Raw genomic sequence first — 19182 nt, forward strand, 5'->3', positions numbered from 1 at the left:
TGAATTATTAGAAATAATATATCATAATATGTATATTACGTATATATATACAGTATATAGTCAGTATGGCTACAGTTATGTATTTGTATAATATGCTATAAAATAAAGAAAATATAATGATATTTTTAGCATGCAATAATTTTTTAAACTATTATGAAATTTTTATATGAGTAAAGCAAAAAATAAAGGCCGGGTTCATATAGTCTTTTCATTTTTCTTTTATTTTGACATAGACAAAAAATTGGTATAGACAATATTTTTATAATTTTTCTCTTTTATTATGCTTTTATTAAATTAGATCTTAACATGCTACCCATTGTAAAAGAACTGCCTACATTACAAAAATAATGAGATTTTGTAATAAAATAAATTAAAAAAACGATGAAATAAAAAATGTTCAAATTTCCATAAGTTACAAAGTTTTTTGGTAAAAATTCATTTTCATGGGTGAAAAATAATCTATTAATTAATTTATGCAAATGATAATTAAAAATGTGTGTGTAAATGTGTGTGTATATGGTGTAAAATATCTATAAAAATATTTTTTTCTGAAGACTAAAAATGTTTTAAAATCAAAATGACACAAAAAATGTATAACTCATTGTGGCACACTACGCAAAATTATTTAATTATAAAAAAAAACATTTATGCATCAAGAAAAATTTTGCAACCCTTAGATTGTGACAGGTCGTTAATTTTTTGAAAAAAAGGAAAAGAAAAGAAATTAACAGTTTTTAGTTTTAAAACGAAAATAAAATTTCATTTGAAATCAAAATTAAACAAGTACTATAAGGTAGGTATGTAATAATTAGTATATATGTACATAATACACAATATGTCTTCGTACAATAATCAAGAGGAATTAATTTTGCTGGATTATAATTTTTTGCTCTTTGCGTTAGCTTGTACAACTTGTACTCATGGCATGTATATGTAGTATTATAAAACTGTTAACCGAAAAATAGGGTTAAAAAAAACTTAAAAATTGAAAAATTATAGGAAATTATGAATTTCATTTGCAACTAAAATAGTATAATATGCATGAATATTAGTTTATAACGCTATTTTTGATAAAATTGTTTAATATTGCAATTGTAAGTTTATTAGGAATATTATAGTTGCTTTTGCTTGCGTTAGTTTTAAATAAATTTAACACTCTGGACTATTCTCTAGGATTTGGGATTGTAATGGGGTAGTTTGCAAATTGGAGTCCTATTCTATAACTTTAAATTTAATTAATCAACGTTACATTTTACAAATCAAAATTTGATTACGACTTTCATAATGCAATTTTTTTTTATACCCGAGTGTGTAGATTATTCACTATTAAAAAATATTGCATAAGTTTATTAGTTTTCATTTCATTTTTTGTTTTTGCAATTTAACATTAAAATATTTTTAGTAAGTATACTGTTATTGTTACACATACCTCGAATAAAACATGATGACTTATAACTAGTACATCTAATTCAATTACAATCATATTTTTATTACCCTATGTTTAATTATATGCATTCACTTAGCTTTCATTTTAGTTAGCCTTCATTTATAGTTTATTTTTCTTTTCCTTTTATACTTTAACAAAATTTTCGGTCTTAAAAGAAAAATCCTAAAAAAGTGAGGGCACACTGTACAAAATAAATTAAATAAGTAATAAAATGAATTTTCACTTTTCGAGGTTAAAATGTTAAGAAAAAATTTAATTGCATGCTTTATTCATTAATGTTTCTTTTTGATTCAAATAATTAAAATATGCACTTTTTAATTTTTAGTAATAATATTATTGTAAATGTGGTTACACATATAATAGTAATTATTGCCAAATAAATTGTATTTTTAAATAAGGAGTAAAAAAATTTTTAAGAGGTGATTTGAAATGAAAAATATATTTAAAAATTTCATACTTAATCTTACTTTCATATTGTTATATTGAATTAATATTTTATTAAGCAACTAAAAATTGACTTAATCAATAAACTCATAATTAAAAAAGGGTAATGATTTTTAATAATCGAATAGATCATGTACATACAATAAGAGAGGAACTGTTTTCAAACGAAATTTCATATATCAACAGTTTTCAATAGAAACGCACTTTTGGAATTATAATTAAAAACCGACAATTTTGTGCCTTAAACGATAATCTGTTATATTTATTAAACTTTATTTCAAAATTTAAGAATAAAACATAATTTTTTTAAAATATTTTTAAAAAATATGCATTGCAATTCATTTTTTAAAATTTAAGCTACTTGTGATTCACAATACTAGTAAGAAAATTATTTAAATTACATTTAATTAAAAATTTTTAATATAAAATTATCGAAAGAAATATTTACATGAATTCCTTGATGATGGGAAAATTTTATTATTCAAATAAAATAATGGTAAAAAATTGTGCATTTAATGGGTTTACAAACCATGACTAATAAATGATATTGTCATTAGAAATAATTTGAAAACCTTTTAGAATAATAGTCATTAGGTTTTACTATACAAAATAATATCATAATTAAGGTATATGTACTTGCATTTTTTAATTAATACATAATTAAATAATGTATTAAAAAAAAATAATTATAAATAAGTAAGCACTGTATGTTCGCTTTTTATAAATTTTCATTGAAATTATTCGAAAGTTCAGTTCTTAGTTGTATGCATCTGCTATTGTTATATAATTCATGTTTTTCAATAATTAAATATAATTAATTAATAATTCAATTAACTTCTTAATAGAATAAATAAAATAAATATTTACTCTAGTACAAACATACTTTTTTATTAAATTTTTTAAAGTTTAATTGCATTGACCTTATAACATTTTAGAAAACTCATTTCTTTGTTTCAATTTAAAATTAATTGCAAAATTATTGAAAAATTTTTATATTTGAATTATTGTATATAAAGAGTTTAAGAGTTGCAGAACAAAAAAACTAAGCGTATTGATTAAAATTTTTTTAATAGGAATACTAGGTCTTAGTGGTTAAAATGGTATGCAACGTTAAATGGTATCAAGCGTTTTCTGTTTAAATTTAAAATGATAAAAACATTGTGATGAAGCAATTTGGTAGACCGATATATCAAATTAGAAATAAGTAAGTTTGATATTCATATCACTTTTCTTTTATATAAATAGCGGTGTAAATGAAATGTAATTTCAATACTAGTTAATTAATTTTTGGACACTAATTTGATTTGATTATCATTGTTTATTAATTGTTATTTTATAGACTCATCGAATTCAAATATAATTAAAATGTGATTTTTTTTAAATTAAATTAATTAATTAACAATTAAATAGAAAAATAAATTTTTTAATTGCTTACTTCTAAACTTTATCCTGCAATAAAATATATTTTTAGTAGACAATAAAAATTTCATTTCCACTCACATACGAAATACTTAATACCCTCTTAAAAATTTGCTTTAGTCTAATAATATACTAAAAATCATGTTATTTGTACTTAAACACTATAAATGTGCTCCGCGCTCGTGAATTCATTTAAAATATTATCAAATATTTTGAATTCAGAGAATACATAGTGGCTTAAACGCTGTTTAACTTTGTATCTAATAAATAAAAAATATTTTTAATTTTATTTTTAATCTTATTACAAAAAAGATATAAAATCGCGTCTTCTCTTGTTAAGTTTTTAGATAATTTATTTTTTGTTTCCTTTTTTTCGGTACATTTTGAATATTTTGCATATATTTCTGGTGTTCATAATACATACGTATGTATGTGTATGAACATTAATATTAAAGTCACAATATTATAATGTAATCTTATGAGGCCAAAAAGAAATAAAATTGTTATACAAATTAAGTAAATTGATATTCTTAGCACAAATAGTTTCCTTTATCAACTATAAAAATAGTGTAGTACAAATCACTTATTTTTAGATTTAAGTCACAAATTAATGGAAATACGTAAGTACGTATGTACATAATATGTGTAAACTCTAAGGTTTAAAATGTCCGGCCAAATCTAATTTACAATCATAGATCGTAGCACGTAATTTATTTTTTTAATTTTATTTTTTTTCTTTTTATTTCTTGTATTTTTCTATTTTAAGTTTTTTTCTTTTTTCATAACTGCATCAATTTATATTCAGATGACGGAGAAAAAGAAAATAAAAGAAGAGATAAATTAAAATACAACGATAATAGTAAAGTAAATATAAGATAAGGAAGTTTTTATTTGTTTGTGACTTTAAAATTATAGGATACTTTTACAAAAACCAAAATTTCTTCTATTTCTTTAAGTTAAACTGCATTTAAAGTTATGCAAGAAAATATCCAAAATCTTTTTAATTGAAACATTTTTATAAACCTTTTTTGTAAGTGAAAAAAGTTCCCACGTCGATGGTTATCCCCCAAAATTGGTAACACGCATATTACATGAAGCCGTATCCCAAAACTCGTCTTATAGCTTTGTATTATAAATAAATGAACAAATTTGTAATGTAGATTGTACTCAGTTTGAATACTGGGTTATACAAGATCACGTTCCATAAAAATTGTAAATAATACTACCTGTATCAGCGGTATAAAATTTTTTGAAATCAAATTAATGTGAAAAATATTGAATGAAATAAGAAATAAAAAAAATATTTTTTTTCGGTTTCGAAAAAAATTAAAGGTAAAAGATGGAATAAACATAAAATTATGAAATATTCATGGTGTGGTGCATTTCTATATATGTTTTTCCGATATGTTGTATAACAGAAATAAGAACTATGATATTAACACATTTGTGTGTGCATCAATTAAAAAATAAGCAGTTTTTGAAATATCAAAAGAAAATTTAATTTAGGAACTTTTGATGAGGAAGATATTGCGAGAACTAGTGTGGTAGTGGGCCACCCAAAACGAAAGTATTCCGGAATAGAACACCGTTTTTCTTCCCCAAGGTTTTACAACCCCTAATACAACACCAAATCGGCCTGGTGCTCCTTGGCTTAAAATATATATTTTATTTTATAAAGTTTTGTACAAAATACTCACCTACACATATATTTCGATGCTTAATTCTTATTCTGACACTTAATTACTCTAAAAATGTAATTGATAAGTTAACTTCGTAATAAAGAAAATTAAATAGTACTAATAGTACTCAGTTACTTAAAAATGAAACATTCAATACATAATATGCTAATAAGTAATGTAGCACGGTAACGATAGCACTGTAGGGGGTTGTTTATTTTTTATCACAAAAATTAGTTTCATATTTTATCCAGGAATAGAAAAGGTTACGCTTTGAAAATATTAAAAATAGTTTTACGCAACAGTCTTTTGTATTTAATTAAAACCGAATTGTAAAGAAGTAGGCAAAAAAGGAGGTAGAAGTTATATACAATACGAGTATGGGAGGAAAATGGAAATATTCTTTATTTTATAGTTTAATAAAACAATTAGGTATTTCTAAGTGACATTACAGAGTACTGATCAATAAAAATGTTGTATCGATTAATTTTTTCATTATCCTTATATTCTATATATACATATATGTATACATATTCTTTTCAAAATCTTAAAAACTTTTTATGTTCATTTAAATATGAAAAATTTTTCTATTTAAATATTTTTAAAGAATGAATTTGATTTGTTCAAATACAAAACGATAGTAAGACTCTGTTTTTAGTTATATACTTGAGAAAACAGCGTTGTTGATAATCTGATGATGTTTGACAATTTTTCAAATAATAAAAATTCTTTAAACTTAAAAATTGTACTTATCTTTTTACAAGTATCAAAATATAATTTAATAGTTAAGCTTTTCTCAATTAAAAAAAATCTCATAATAAATATTAACTATATGAAATAGATGATTATGTATTTTCAAAACCCCTAAAATTTTTTCTGTATTTTCGTCAATATTTTCTTTATATATAGCTATGTAGTTAATTATTTACAATAAAGATGACAATCAGATATTTTTTCAATCTTTGATCTTCTTGAAATTTTTTTTAAAATTAAATACAAATTTTCTAAAAAAATTATGTATGCCTATTTAAATACTTGTTTTCATAATTCACTATATAATATGCGGAAATAATTGTTCTAAAATAAAATTATTTGTTTCTGGAAAATTTCGAATATTTTAAAAAATTTCTTTAAATATATGAAAATATTTTCTATCCAATATAAAATTAAATAGAGAAGTAGACGAGGGAAAATAATTAAACTAATTACTTTGTAAGTTTGACTTAAAATGGTGGGTATAATTTTGATTAACGGCATCATATAATTAATTTTATTTCTCAACATTTTCGTTGACGAGATTTTCATTAAAATCTAAAAAGAAAGCCATTTAAAATCTTACAATTTCGCTTTCTTATCTATTTTTTTTTTTCAGTTTTATTTCATTGTTATAATGACGTTTATATAAAAATATTAACATCATGATGGTATACATATATATAAATGTAGATAAGTATATAATATATATATATATATATATACATATATTTGTAAAATATAAAATTTTTGAACGATACTTTTTATTAAAAGAAATTTTTCCTTTTTATTTTAAAATTTGGTTTTTTTTTTTTTAAATTAATGGCTTTTATAGCATAAAATTTTAGTGTATTTAAAGTGCTTAAAATGAGATATTCAATACAATTTTTATATTGTTGGGTCCATATAGACATTTATTCTCTTAATTATAATAATATTAATGTTATACTCTAAAGATGAACACCTTAAAATGCAATATTTGTGCAAAATAATTGCCGTATAAAAAAAACTTTTTAATCGTTTTGAGTGACTATTTTAGATTTTTATAGAGAAAATATTGTGAATATAATATGAAATCACCATGAAAATAGATTGAATTTTCCAGATTAGATTTTTATAATTAAAATTTTCTTGTTTTATATTTTTATATGTATTTATTTTATATGTACGTATTTACATACTAATTTATTAGTTAAATTAATAAACTACAAGTAAAGAAAATATATAAAAATTGCTGATAACTTGAAAGAGTGTATGCATTATTTTTTTTCAATCCTACAAATTCCAAAATATCGAATTATATTAACGAACTATTATAAAGTTTTGCATCTATAAAATTATTAGATTCATTGCATTGTTGGTATAGAAAAATTCAGACAGATCAGATGCAATTGCATCTTAAAAGTGCAATATTTTAAATATTGTAAACTTTCGATTTATAAGTTTGGAAGCTCTATAGATTTAGTTTTTGTTAATTAAATCTTTATAGAATTAACATTAGCAGTGCATAAATGTTTTCCTGAAAGCCATTCATAAATGTGCGAATTAATTATAGAATATATAACGTGTAGTATTGGCAAGGCACTTTTATAATAAAACTTACCTTAAGAACATTTCAAATTTTTCTCTACTTACAAAAAGTTTTTTTTTTTTAATTTTCCTTTATTATTTTAATAATTTACAAATTTTGAATTTTTCATGACGGTGAAAAAAAATTGTTTTCTTTTTTTCCTTACTCTTTGTAATGATGATGAAATTATTACAATTTCAAGAGATTTTTGTATGAGTAGATTAAATCTAATTACTTTTTCGTAACTTTTATGATTTTTATTCTGCAAATTATATAATCCTTTATATATTTTGTACACATAATTGTCATTATAAATTTGTTGAAGCAAATTACCATTGAAGTTTTTTATTAGCTTAGAAGAAAGGTGACATTAAATAAAAAAAATCAAAAAGATTTGTTTAAAAATATTTTACGGAAATATTTTCGAGAAAGATAGAAAAAACAAGGAAAAACTAAACATTCCGTACAATTTATGTCAAAAAAAAATAATGATGAAAATCTTACAATTATCTTGGTTTATTGAAATAAACTTTAAAAGGAATAGTAATTCCAATGAAGATGGTTCGTTCATTATGATCATAAGAGACAAAAATATTGTATGTATGTAGATGAATAATATATGTACATATATACTTTATGTATAAAAAAAAATTAAAATTCCGAAGACACTCTTCAGCAAATTCAATAAACTGAAAAAGTAAAAGTGGAAATTGAAATTGATATAGGATTGATTTGTACATTCATTCAATTAAAGATATGGAAGTCAAATGCCAAAGTTATTAAGATGGCAGTATGTATGCACTTTTTGTTTTTAATTTTTATATTTTGTGTATTTTATTGGTAGCCTTAACCTTACTATTTTTAATATTGGTATCTTTTATAGAAAATTATTTCAGGTATAGTGAAGGTAATGTCAATTTATTATTACATTAAAAATAAATAATTAGCGTGGTATTTATTGATTTATTTTTATAATTTTTTTAATATTTAATATTCTAAATTTAAAAAATTTCACTTTCTTGAATATAAGCAGAAGCATGCTTGGAAATATGTTTGACATAACAGTAGGAGATTAAATGTAGAAGCCTAAAAATAATAAAATATTGAACTTCAAGATTAATTAAAGTAATTCTTTTTAGTGTTTTATATAAAATATTTTTGACTTTAATAAAGGCGCGTGTATTTTCAATTTACAGAGAATTACTTTCCTCACAAAACACGAAACTCTGACAAGGTGCATTAATTCAAGTTAATTTGTATTAATTTAAATGGTAATTTTAGTTTATGTATGTTTTTAATTTAAATTAAGTTTTGTGGCTTAATAAGTACTTGAACTCGTAATAATAGACATTTTCAAATTGAATTATAATAAAAAAAATCAATGTTTTTTTTTAAATACAAGAAAAATTTTATATTCATATAAACTCAATTAACAATAATAATTCCCTTCTAAATTTTAGTTCAAAAAGTTTCAATTTTTTTTTAAGATTTCCTTTTCAATTTAATCAGACATTTTTTTTCTATAAAGCTTATTTGTTACACACGAACATTACATTTAAACGCACAATAAACATGCTCACTTTTTCTTGGGATAGAATCACCATGTTAAAAATATGTAATATTTTAAAAGAAAACGAGAAATCTTGTAAATTAGCTGTTTATAACATCAAAAACACATTTGGTGTTTAAATCAGTGCTTTTAATAAAATTTTTTAGTAAATTTTTTATTTGCTAAGGGCAAATAATTTCCATATCAATTAATAAATTTTGCCGACTTCCAACTGGGTATATTTCGATTACTTGTTGCCACTTACTTGTATTTTTAGGGCAAGATGTTGCAAGAATTTCCGCTTCGAAATCTATTACGTCACCAAATTTAGTTGAGCATTTATTAGTTTCAGATTGTATTAGTCCATTTGAACATGTTGAATAATATTTGATTTGAGTGGATTCCGTAGAATTATCTCTTATATTAAGTGAAACAGAAATTTTTTTATATAGATCTTTAATTAAATCTATTATATTGGATGAATCTTCCGATAAAGTAGCTGAAAATGATCCTTCAATATCCTCAGACAATTTTTTGTAAAAACTTAAATAGTTATTTGTTGAAACAAAAATTATATTTGTTGCTTTCCGTTTGACGAATTTATTAATTTGTGAAATACTTGGATGATCCATTAGATTTGCTTCGGCACAGTTTTGTTTTAAGTGGCAATATCCGTCATTTGGCTTAATAGCTCCAGAAAAGTTTTCATCTCTAGCGACATAATAGGGAGCATCTGTAACAAAGAGTATAATACGAGGGTTGTTATAATTCCAGCCGATTTCTTCACTACAAACAAGAGTCTGTAATATAGCATCAAGACCTCCTTGAGGTACATTTGTACTAAAGAGTCCAACTTCTTTTATAGTTTTTCCAAAATTTTCAATGTCTGAAGTTAAAGACATGTAATTTCTGAAATTACAATTTTTATAATACTCCCGTTCTTCATCAACAAAAGCGCCAAACCCAAGCCTAGATTGAGAACTAATGTTTTTTAATTTTTGGGCAAACAAATCTTCTAAAATCTCCAGTTGATATTTGTAAGCTTTCATTGTATTACTAAAACCCATTAAAATATATATATCTAACGGAATTTCCTTAATTTGAGAAAATTGGAACCCCAGTCGGTGAGTTTCATTCGCTTTTATTTTCAACGACATTTTTCCCGGACATATATTTTCAGAATTTAAATTTTTAACGTTAATACCGGCATTATTTGAGTTTGTGAACTTTGCAATATTATTTGAACTCATAATAAATTCGTTCGGACAAGATGTAAATGCCAAATTTTGCGAATGAAAACAACGCAATGATTCATTAAAATCGCTTTTCGCACACCAAACGCAGTTTTCTGTATTTAAACATGTATCACAAGTTAATATATTTGAACAACTTTCATCAATTTGCTCTTTAAGAACGGGCTGTGTTTGTAAGTTAAAATTTTCTAATTTGCAAGAACATAAAATTTCCAAATCTATAAGCAAACTTTGCATGCTTCCTACTTGATGTATTTGAATTTTTTGATGCCATTCTTCCGGATTTTCAGGACAAGATGTTATAAGAATTTCAATTTCGAAGTCAATTGTCTCACCAAGTTTGGTCATACATTTATTAGTTTCAATTGGTATTAGGCCATATGAACATGATGAATAATATTTAATTTGAATTGGTGGAAAGGCATTATCTTTAAATTCAGCCTCCATACTCAATTTGTTGTAGTGATATTTAATTAATTCAAATACACTGAGAGAATCTTCTGATAAAACCGCAAAAGTGGACCCTTCAATTTCTTCTGTTAACTTCTTGTAAATGTTTTTATAATTAGAAGTTGTAATAAAAATTATGTTTATATATTGACGTTTGACAATTTCATTTATTTGTGAAATAGTTGGGTGATCCATTACCTCTGATTCAACACATTTTTGTCCTAAGTGACAATAACCATCATTTGGTTTAGCAGCTCCAGAAAAGTTTCCATCTCTAGCTACATGGTAAGGGACATCTGTGGCAAATAATAAAATATGAGGTGCATAACTTTTCCAACCGATCGTCTGACTACAAGAAAGAACCTGTAAGAGAGCGTCAAGACCCCTTTCAGGTGTATTTTCACTGAAAGGGTTGGCGTTTTTAATGTCTTCAGCAAAATTTTTCATTTTCGTTGTTAAAGACATGTGATTCATAAAGTAACAACTTTTCAACTGGTCTTGTATTTGGCTTCCAAATGTACCAAAACCAAGCCGAGATTGAGTACTTATATTTTTTAAGGTTTCAGGTAGTGCATCTTTTAGAAGATCTATTTTAAGTAAATCATCTTTCGCTGCGTTACTAAAACCCATTAGCAGATATACATCGAATGGGATATCCTTAACTTGAGTAAATTTAAAATTTAATCGATGATTCTTTTTTACTCTCATTTTCAATGATACTTCTTGTGGATTTATATAAGCAGAATTTTCATCGTTCTCTTTATTATTCTCATAAGTTCGATTGTATGAACTTATAGTTTGTTGAACATTTTCTGGATTCAAAACGAATTCGCTAGGACACAATGTAAATGATACATCTTGCGAATGAAAACAACGTGATAAGTTATTGAAATCGTTTTTCGTACACCAAGCACAATCTGGCTCTTCTAGACATTCACTGCAAGTTAATTTATTTAAGCAGTTATTATCAAACTGTTGCGCTTTCAATCCAACTATTAAACACATTAATAATATAAAAATAAATTTCAAGCGCAGATTTGAAAACATTATTTTTACTTTTTACAAAATAGTAAATTTTAATTAAAATTTTTTAAAGGCTTTGTCGCTAGTAAAACACAATTGGCAAATAAATTGAATTCAAAATTTATTTTGGTGAAAAATGTTTTAGTACAGCCTTATCACAAAAGCTTTTAAAATTTTTGGCTTTTTATTATTTTATGCCTTATGCAACATGAGAAATAAAATAAATAGTATTAAATGCTTGATCGTCTGATAATAATAAAACTTAAAAGTGACCCCTGTAAAACTCTGTTTCAAACATTTCGGGTTTCTTCGGAATCATCAAGTATAATTTATACGATTTTGTCAAAATAGTTTAAAACAAAATTGATACAATGTAAAATGAACTCTTTTTTTTGATACAATGTATTTTTTTTTAAACATATTTAAGAACTTTAATAATTTTTATACTGAAATAACCAATATGCATCGAAAAAGTTTTGAATGCCCGATTTGGTAGATATTTTAGTGTAAACAAGGTCGCAGACATAGCGTCAAGAAATTCTAAACATAACACATTGTCAAATTTTTTGTTAATATTTCAGAAGATGATAAACAACGTGCCTTTTATGTTGAAGATGCAATTCCAAAGACCTCCTTTATTGGAATTGAATGCATGTGAAATTTCTGAGTTCAACGTTTATTTTATTCGATCTGTTCCATAAATCTAGATTCTTGTTTGCGTTTAATGTTTTTTCACAGACTCTAAAAATATATAAATCTTTTCAATAATCGGAAAACCCCCTTTTCACATGATATTTGAATTTAAATTATTTTCTTGTTAAAAAATTTATTGTCATTGTTAATATTTAATCCGAATATTTAATATTTAATATTGCCGAATCAAAAATGTATCACTGTACTAGAGCTGTAAAAGTACTAAGTCAGGCATGATCAACCTGACATTTATTTAAATAAAATTAGAAATGTAGAAAAAGAAATAGCCTACGTTTCTTAATAAATTTTCGTACAAAATTTTGAATTATTTTTTAACTTACTCTTGGAAAGAATATTACAAATGTTAAATTTGACAGGAAAAAAGTAAAACAAAAATAATTTCAATAAAAAAAAAATTCTAGGATTTCAATTACTTTTCCGGTCGGGCCGCAGTTACAAACGTCCCGGGCGGCGAATAATGGGTTGACCACCGTTGTATCCAATAAAGTTTAGTACAAGTTTTCATATTCATTCAAGTGACAAATGAGAAAAGAGACCAAAAAACAATATGTGTTTTGTACGTTTGAATCAAATATATTTGTAAATGTGTAATATTATTATTTGATTCAGCCATATACATACATTTTATATTTTATACATAAGTATGTATTTGTATAAAACTGAAAATAAACTTATTAAAAATTAATTAAAAGTGATTACACGATTTTGATTATAAATAAGAAAATCTAAAATTAGAGACGATTTTTTTGTTATTTTTAAATATAATTTGATTTTTTTTTTATATTTTCATCTTTAATCTGAAATTGATTGAAATTTGTATTCAAAAAATATCAAAAAAAAAATTAGTAAAAAACACCACGAAAGTGATTTAGATCATCAAATAAAATTCCACAAAATAATAATCAAACAATATTTGATAACTGAAGAGTCAAATATGAAAAAAAGAATGAAAGAGAAAGAAATAAATTAGTAAAGCTGTAAGTATAATAATAATGAAACTCGTATTTTTTTTTTGGCTGTAATTATTGAAATTGTTCATATCGCGTTCACGTTAACTAGGTAGAAAAATTTCTGTCATTATGAAAATTAAAAAAAAAAAAACAGGAATAAAAGTACAACCAAAAAATTTTTTTGGAAAATTTTTGATAGATACTTTTTTTTCCAAAAAGTTTAGTTTTTACTTCTTTTCATATATTTGACACTAAAGAAATAGTTCGTGTATGTTTCATGTCAATATATTCACAAAACGTGTAGTTAAATTTTATTACTGCCCTAAAGCGTTATACCTACTGATGCTCGTATGTTAGACATTCGATTGATAGTTTTATAAAAATGTATCTCTCAAGCTAATTATTTCTCAGTTATACATTTTGTTATGTAACAAAATATATTTCAATTTTTAGTGTTTCATATTATTTATATTGAATATTGGTATAAGAAGAACTGCTGTACGGTATTGAAATCGAATTATCTTTATATTAAATCTACCACATTATATACATATTGACAAGTAAATTAAACACCATATAGAAGGGCAAAAAAACAAAATTATAAATTTGGTAAAATGATACTTGAATTTTCGTGTAATGATATTTTCGAATTACATTTTATGAGTAAAAATTTTGAATATTTTAATTAGTAAATTTCACTATACTGGTTATACGTGGTCATTTTCTTATTTGAAAGAAAGAGAAATTTTACTTATTTTGATTATTTCCGAAAAATTACATTTTTGCTTTGAACATTTTTTTATATTTATATAAATTTATTTATTGTAATACCGTTGAGAAAAAAAATTCTTTTATGTTTTGATAATACTATAATTGGGTGCACTTTCATTTGGTGTTATTTAATTATTATTTGTTTTTTTTTTTTGTATGGCCTGACAGCTATACTAAACTTCAATTTTATTTGCATTTATTTTCAGATTTTCTTTTTAGTAATTGATGATTTTTTGATAGTTTTAGTTTTTAACTTATTTTTGTTAGTATCTTTTTCATTTTCCGGATTTAAAATAAAAAAGAAAAAAAAATATAATTATTTTGAAATTAAATTTTGTATAGCTATATTTTGTAATAATAATTGTGTAATTGTATTTTTTAAGGATTAAAAGAGAACTATATTATTTGGCAAGATTAACTATAAGATGCTAAAAGATGATTTGTTAAATTAAGCGAAAATTTTGGAAAAGAAACCCATTTTTACCACCAAATCTCAATCAAACTTAAATTTAAGACTTTAAAGAGTAGCTATAAGTACGTTTTTTTGTGACAGTATTTATTGTCTAATTTTGACATTTATTATTCCTTGTGTTAGCTTATAAAATATAACATTATACAAAAGTATGCAATTAAAGTTAAATATCTTCTTCACTAACAAATTAAAGTCCTTATACTATATTCTTTTAAAATATTCACCAATATTCTGTAAGTAGTATCACTTGAGGCTATGAGTTATTACTGAAAAGTATTTAGATTTTTATTATAGAAATGCAAATTTCGAAATTAATTTTAATCAGAAAGTTATAAACTGTTTTTGAACAACAGCCCATTAACTCAAGTGATACAACAAACAGAGCATGGGTGATTATTATACTTTAAAACGTTACAATAATGTAGTTTAGATAAGAAATAATTAAATATTTTTACTAAATCAGTTATGCACGTATATTTTTTTTCCAATTATAGCTGTCTTTATTTAAATACTTTTACAATTGGTAATTACTCGTATAATTTTTAGTCCGATACTAAAAAACAACTCAGATATAAAATATCTATACTATAAACTTATATGCATATAACAAAATATTAATAAAAAATATCCTAGAATAATCATATTCCAAGAATTCATATATGTATGTACAAAATGCAAAATTAAAATTACTTATATTTATTACCTAATTACAGAAAAAAAAAAATTATTAATTCATCCAGTAATATTATCTTCGTAATGCTGATCTAATGTCATGATCACATTAGCAATTAATTTTCAAATTATTTTTATTTCTTTTTATATATATATTTATATAAATATATACATATAATATATATATATATATGTTTATGTTCATTTTAATTCAATTTAATTTATAAAAATTTGCAGATGTTTAAACAATATAATTGCTATAAAATACCTGCTGTTTTATAAATAATTTATAAATTAAGTTTTTCTTTAACTTTATTTCAAAATAATTAATTCAAACGGAGTTTCAACCGTTATTTGAATCATATTTATAAAATTGTAAAGAAATAGAATTTTCATTGAATTAAATTCAATTTTTTTATTAAAAGAAAAGTATTAATTTAAAGAATACAAAACCCGTTTCTGCTTCTTTTTTGTTAATATATACATATACGTTACTTTAAATTTTCTATATATGAATGTATTCTTTCTTTATATGCACATAAATGCTTACAAACTGTTATATTGTCTTTTTTTCACTTATATACTTGCAATACAATGTTATTTATTTTCAATCATGCACTTATTATTTGTATATTCAAGTACACTTTTATGCCACATACAAAAAGTCAAAACGTATATAACATATAACATAAAATATATTATTATAGACGATATTAACATATAAACAGAATATTGAAAAAAGGAAATAAAAGACTTTAATTGTACAAACAGAATAATTATTTTGGTTAACAATTTTAATTAAACTTTTAACAGAAAAATACGTAATTATTATAAAACATAATAATTAATCTACTAAACTCTCAATAAAAAGTTATTTATATTATTAACAACAGAGAAATTGATAAAGAATCCAAAATAAGGTAACAAAAAATGCCACGTGATAAGTTTAAGCATTATTAGCCGTTTAAAATCTTAGTTTTCACTGTAAACTTATTACTTATAAACTAACAGAACTCGTTATGAAAAATCTACCTGATTAATTTCATAATCTACTTTTAGAGTCAAATTATTTTCAAATTGAAAATTCTATATAGTGAAGAATAATTTTATAGGTAATTACGAGTACATATATAGTTTTGGTAACCAGCTAAAATTAAAATATTTTAATTTTTTTAATATTTTAATAAATACAACCTTTTCATAAGAATACAAAAATATTAAAATTAAGTATATTGGTTCAGTACAATTTTTTGACATTATGTATATATGTAATTCAACAAGTAAAAAATCATATTCAAGTACTTTTTCGTTTTTCTTTGATTACGTTGCTCAAAATATTTTAAGTACGTTTTTATTTTAAATTCATGTTTAGAAAATGTGGATTCTGTGGTCTATGATAAATATACTGTTAGTGATTGAATGTTGTCTTTTCAAAATATTTTTTATTATTTTGTTTTTGTAACGGCTTAAGTGCAACAGCTTATGATTTTACAGTTTTATTAATAAATACACACAATATCATAAGTATTCTATATCTACACCAATGCAACAACAATATTGTCATATTTGTTATTGTACATTAAAAAATATGTTTGTGTATAAAATTAAACATTTAAGAGTGTAATTGAAGTTTTTTATTTTATACACTTACATAAATAATAATGACAAGTATTTGGTTACTTACAGAAAAAATATATGAAGAGTAGAGATATTGAAAAATATTTTCTTGTACTTTTCCACTGTTTCTCTTTTAGAATATGAAAGAAAATCATATACTTCAACACGTACACACAGATTTTTTGCATGATGAAGGCTCATGAGTATAGGTATACACGTTTTATATCTGCAAAATATAAAAAATTTTTGTCTCACACCAAGTAAGGAAAAATAAGTTATGCGGCAAGAAAATATTCATAATTTTTCATGTTTTATGAAATTAGTATGCCTATCGTAGTTGAATATATACGCATTCAAACAAATTTTTCAAATTTTAAACTAGATAAAAAAAATCTAAAAATTTTAAATTAAATTGAAATTTTTTAAAATTTTACATACATTTTTAACAATATAAGAATTTTGATATTTCTTTACTATAATTTTTCTTTATATGAGTAGTACGTTAATTTGTACAATAAAAGTTAACTTATAACATGGAACACCTTGTATACGATATAAAAAAAAACTATTGTATTTTTCAACTTTCTCAAGAAAGCGTAGGTTTTTCTCTTTATTTAAAATTAAATTATCTACAAAACTTTTGAATTTGTGTAAAAGAAAAAAATAAGAAAACAATGAAATATGAGTTTTACGCTGGAAGGTGATCTGTATTATTTTTTTTAAAAGAAATAACCGGTTCACTTCATGTACGTGTTTTGTCTCATTCTTTCTAGAAAAAAAAAAACTAATTTTAAAAATTTATTAAGTACAACTGAATTGAATTTCTATATTTATATAGTATTATATATATGTATACATGTATAACAATAGACTATGGTTTGTAATTTTATTTTTTCATAAAAATATAAGTATACCACTTACGGATATCATTTTAGGTCGTAAGAATTTTTAGTATTTTGTAGTAATTTTTTTCTTTTCTTTGTTAAGGAAATGAAAATTTTATGATGCTAGTAATTAAATAGAAAAATTGCTTTTACTATTGCAAACTGAAGATAAATTCATTATATTCATTATATCTCGCCCATCTCGAATTTTGTAGAGAAGTATGTGTGAAGTAAAATATTAAAATGTTTATGTATGAATGGGTATTATTGAGTAAAGCTATTGCTTAAATTTTTTACATAATTTTCTTTTTCAAAAATACAAATGAGTATTTTCACTTTCTTTAAATTTTCACCATTCTTCTTCTTTTCCCGTAGATGTGAAAACAATAAAAGCGTATGCATAAGTTGATAAATATAAATCCTAAATTTTAGATATTGCATACTTTTAGGGCTTTATAAAACAAAGCAGGCTTAACGAAAATTGCAAATTAAAATATCAATGGGTTATGGGAAAAACCCTCTATCTAACATAAAGAAAAGTTTTTCATTATTTTGAAATTAATAGAGAAATAATACTTATATCAACTTCATATTAGCAATTGTAGTGCTATATTTTGGTAAATATAGCATAGTATATTTGAAGAATAGTAGTAGAGTAGTATTTGGAAATTTTTTTCAAAATTTTTAAAATGTTGAATAGAAGATTTTCCTATAAGCCGTCGATGTGTTGATTTTAGTCAAATCTAACTTTTGTCTATTATAAAAATTGTCTGCTGACAATTAATTTTAATCTGTATTATTCAAATCATCATTTTCTTGTCAATATAAATTTTAATTCCTTTAAACTAATTTAAAGCCTCTTAAAAATCTTAAAGTATAAAATACATTTTCAAAAAAGAACTAATAAATTAAATATTTTGAAAAACAGGAATTCATCTAAAATAATGCACCAGAATATTAAAAATAAAATTAATGAAAATACCAAAACTTTCTATATACCAATTTTCAAGTACATACTATGTAACAGATTTGTTGACACTATGTATACTACCTCCGTACATTCATTTGTAAAAAAAAAAAAAAAATGCTACAAATTTTTAAAAATTTAAGTAGAACGCTATATGAGAAATAAAGAAATGAAATCCTATTAAATCTACTTTAGTTGACGTATACATTATGTAAGTTCGCAAATTGAAGAGAAAGAAAAATAACACAAAGAAAATTATTTGTTTCTGTTCTCTTATTTCCTTTAACCGTGGGTCGTGGTTATATTTGGGTTCCTATACAACAATTTTTTTTAAACCTTTAAAATATATAATACAATTTAAGTAAGTAAGTGTACTATATTAAAAAAAAACCTACTTTATAGAAAGTATTATGTGCTCAACATATATTGTAAAAGTTACATCTAAATATAGGTTCTTATTGACTTTTCATATCCAACCAAGATGCTCATATTCTGCAAATGAATTTTTGTAAATATGCTTGATGAATGATTTATATAAATATAATATGTAT

At 23.1% G+C, this 19182-nt stretch overlaps 1 protein-coding gene across 7 annotated transcripts in view; it reads left to right on the forward strand.

Annotated features, from left to right (window-relative positions):
* Positions 1 to 19182, forward strand: part of LOC129614489 (GATA zinc finger domain-containing protein 14-like) — a 66100-nt gene that overhangs the window by 11330 nt on the left and 35588 nt on the right. Inside the window, exon 1 of one of the 7 annotated variants that reach the window (XM_055529098.1) lies at positions 3072 to 3095. The exons of the other annotated variants lie outside the window; for them this stretch is intronic. The gene's annotated coding sequence lies outside the window, so the exon portion shown is untranslated. Of the gene's footprint in view, positions 1 to 3071; positions 3096 to 19182 lie in introns of those variants that run through there. 7 annotated transcript variants of the gene reach the window in all.

This window comes from Condylostylus longicornis, unplaced genomic scaffold, assembly GCF_029603195.1.
Source record: "Condylostylus longicornis isolate FDR11 unplaced genomic scaffold, ASM2960319v2 ptg000110l, whole genome shotgun sequence".
In the NCBI taxonomy this organism is placed as follows: Eukaryota; Metazoa; Arthropoda; class Insecta; order Diptera; family Dolichopodidae; genus Condylostylus; species Condylostylus longicornis.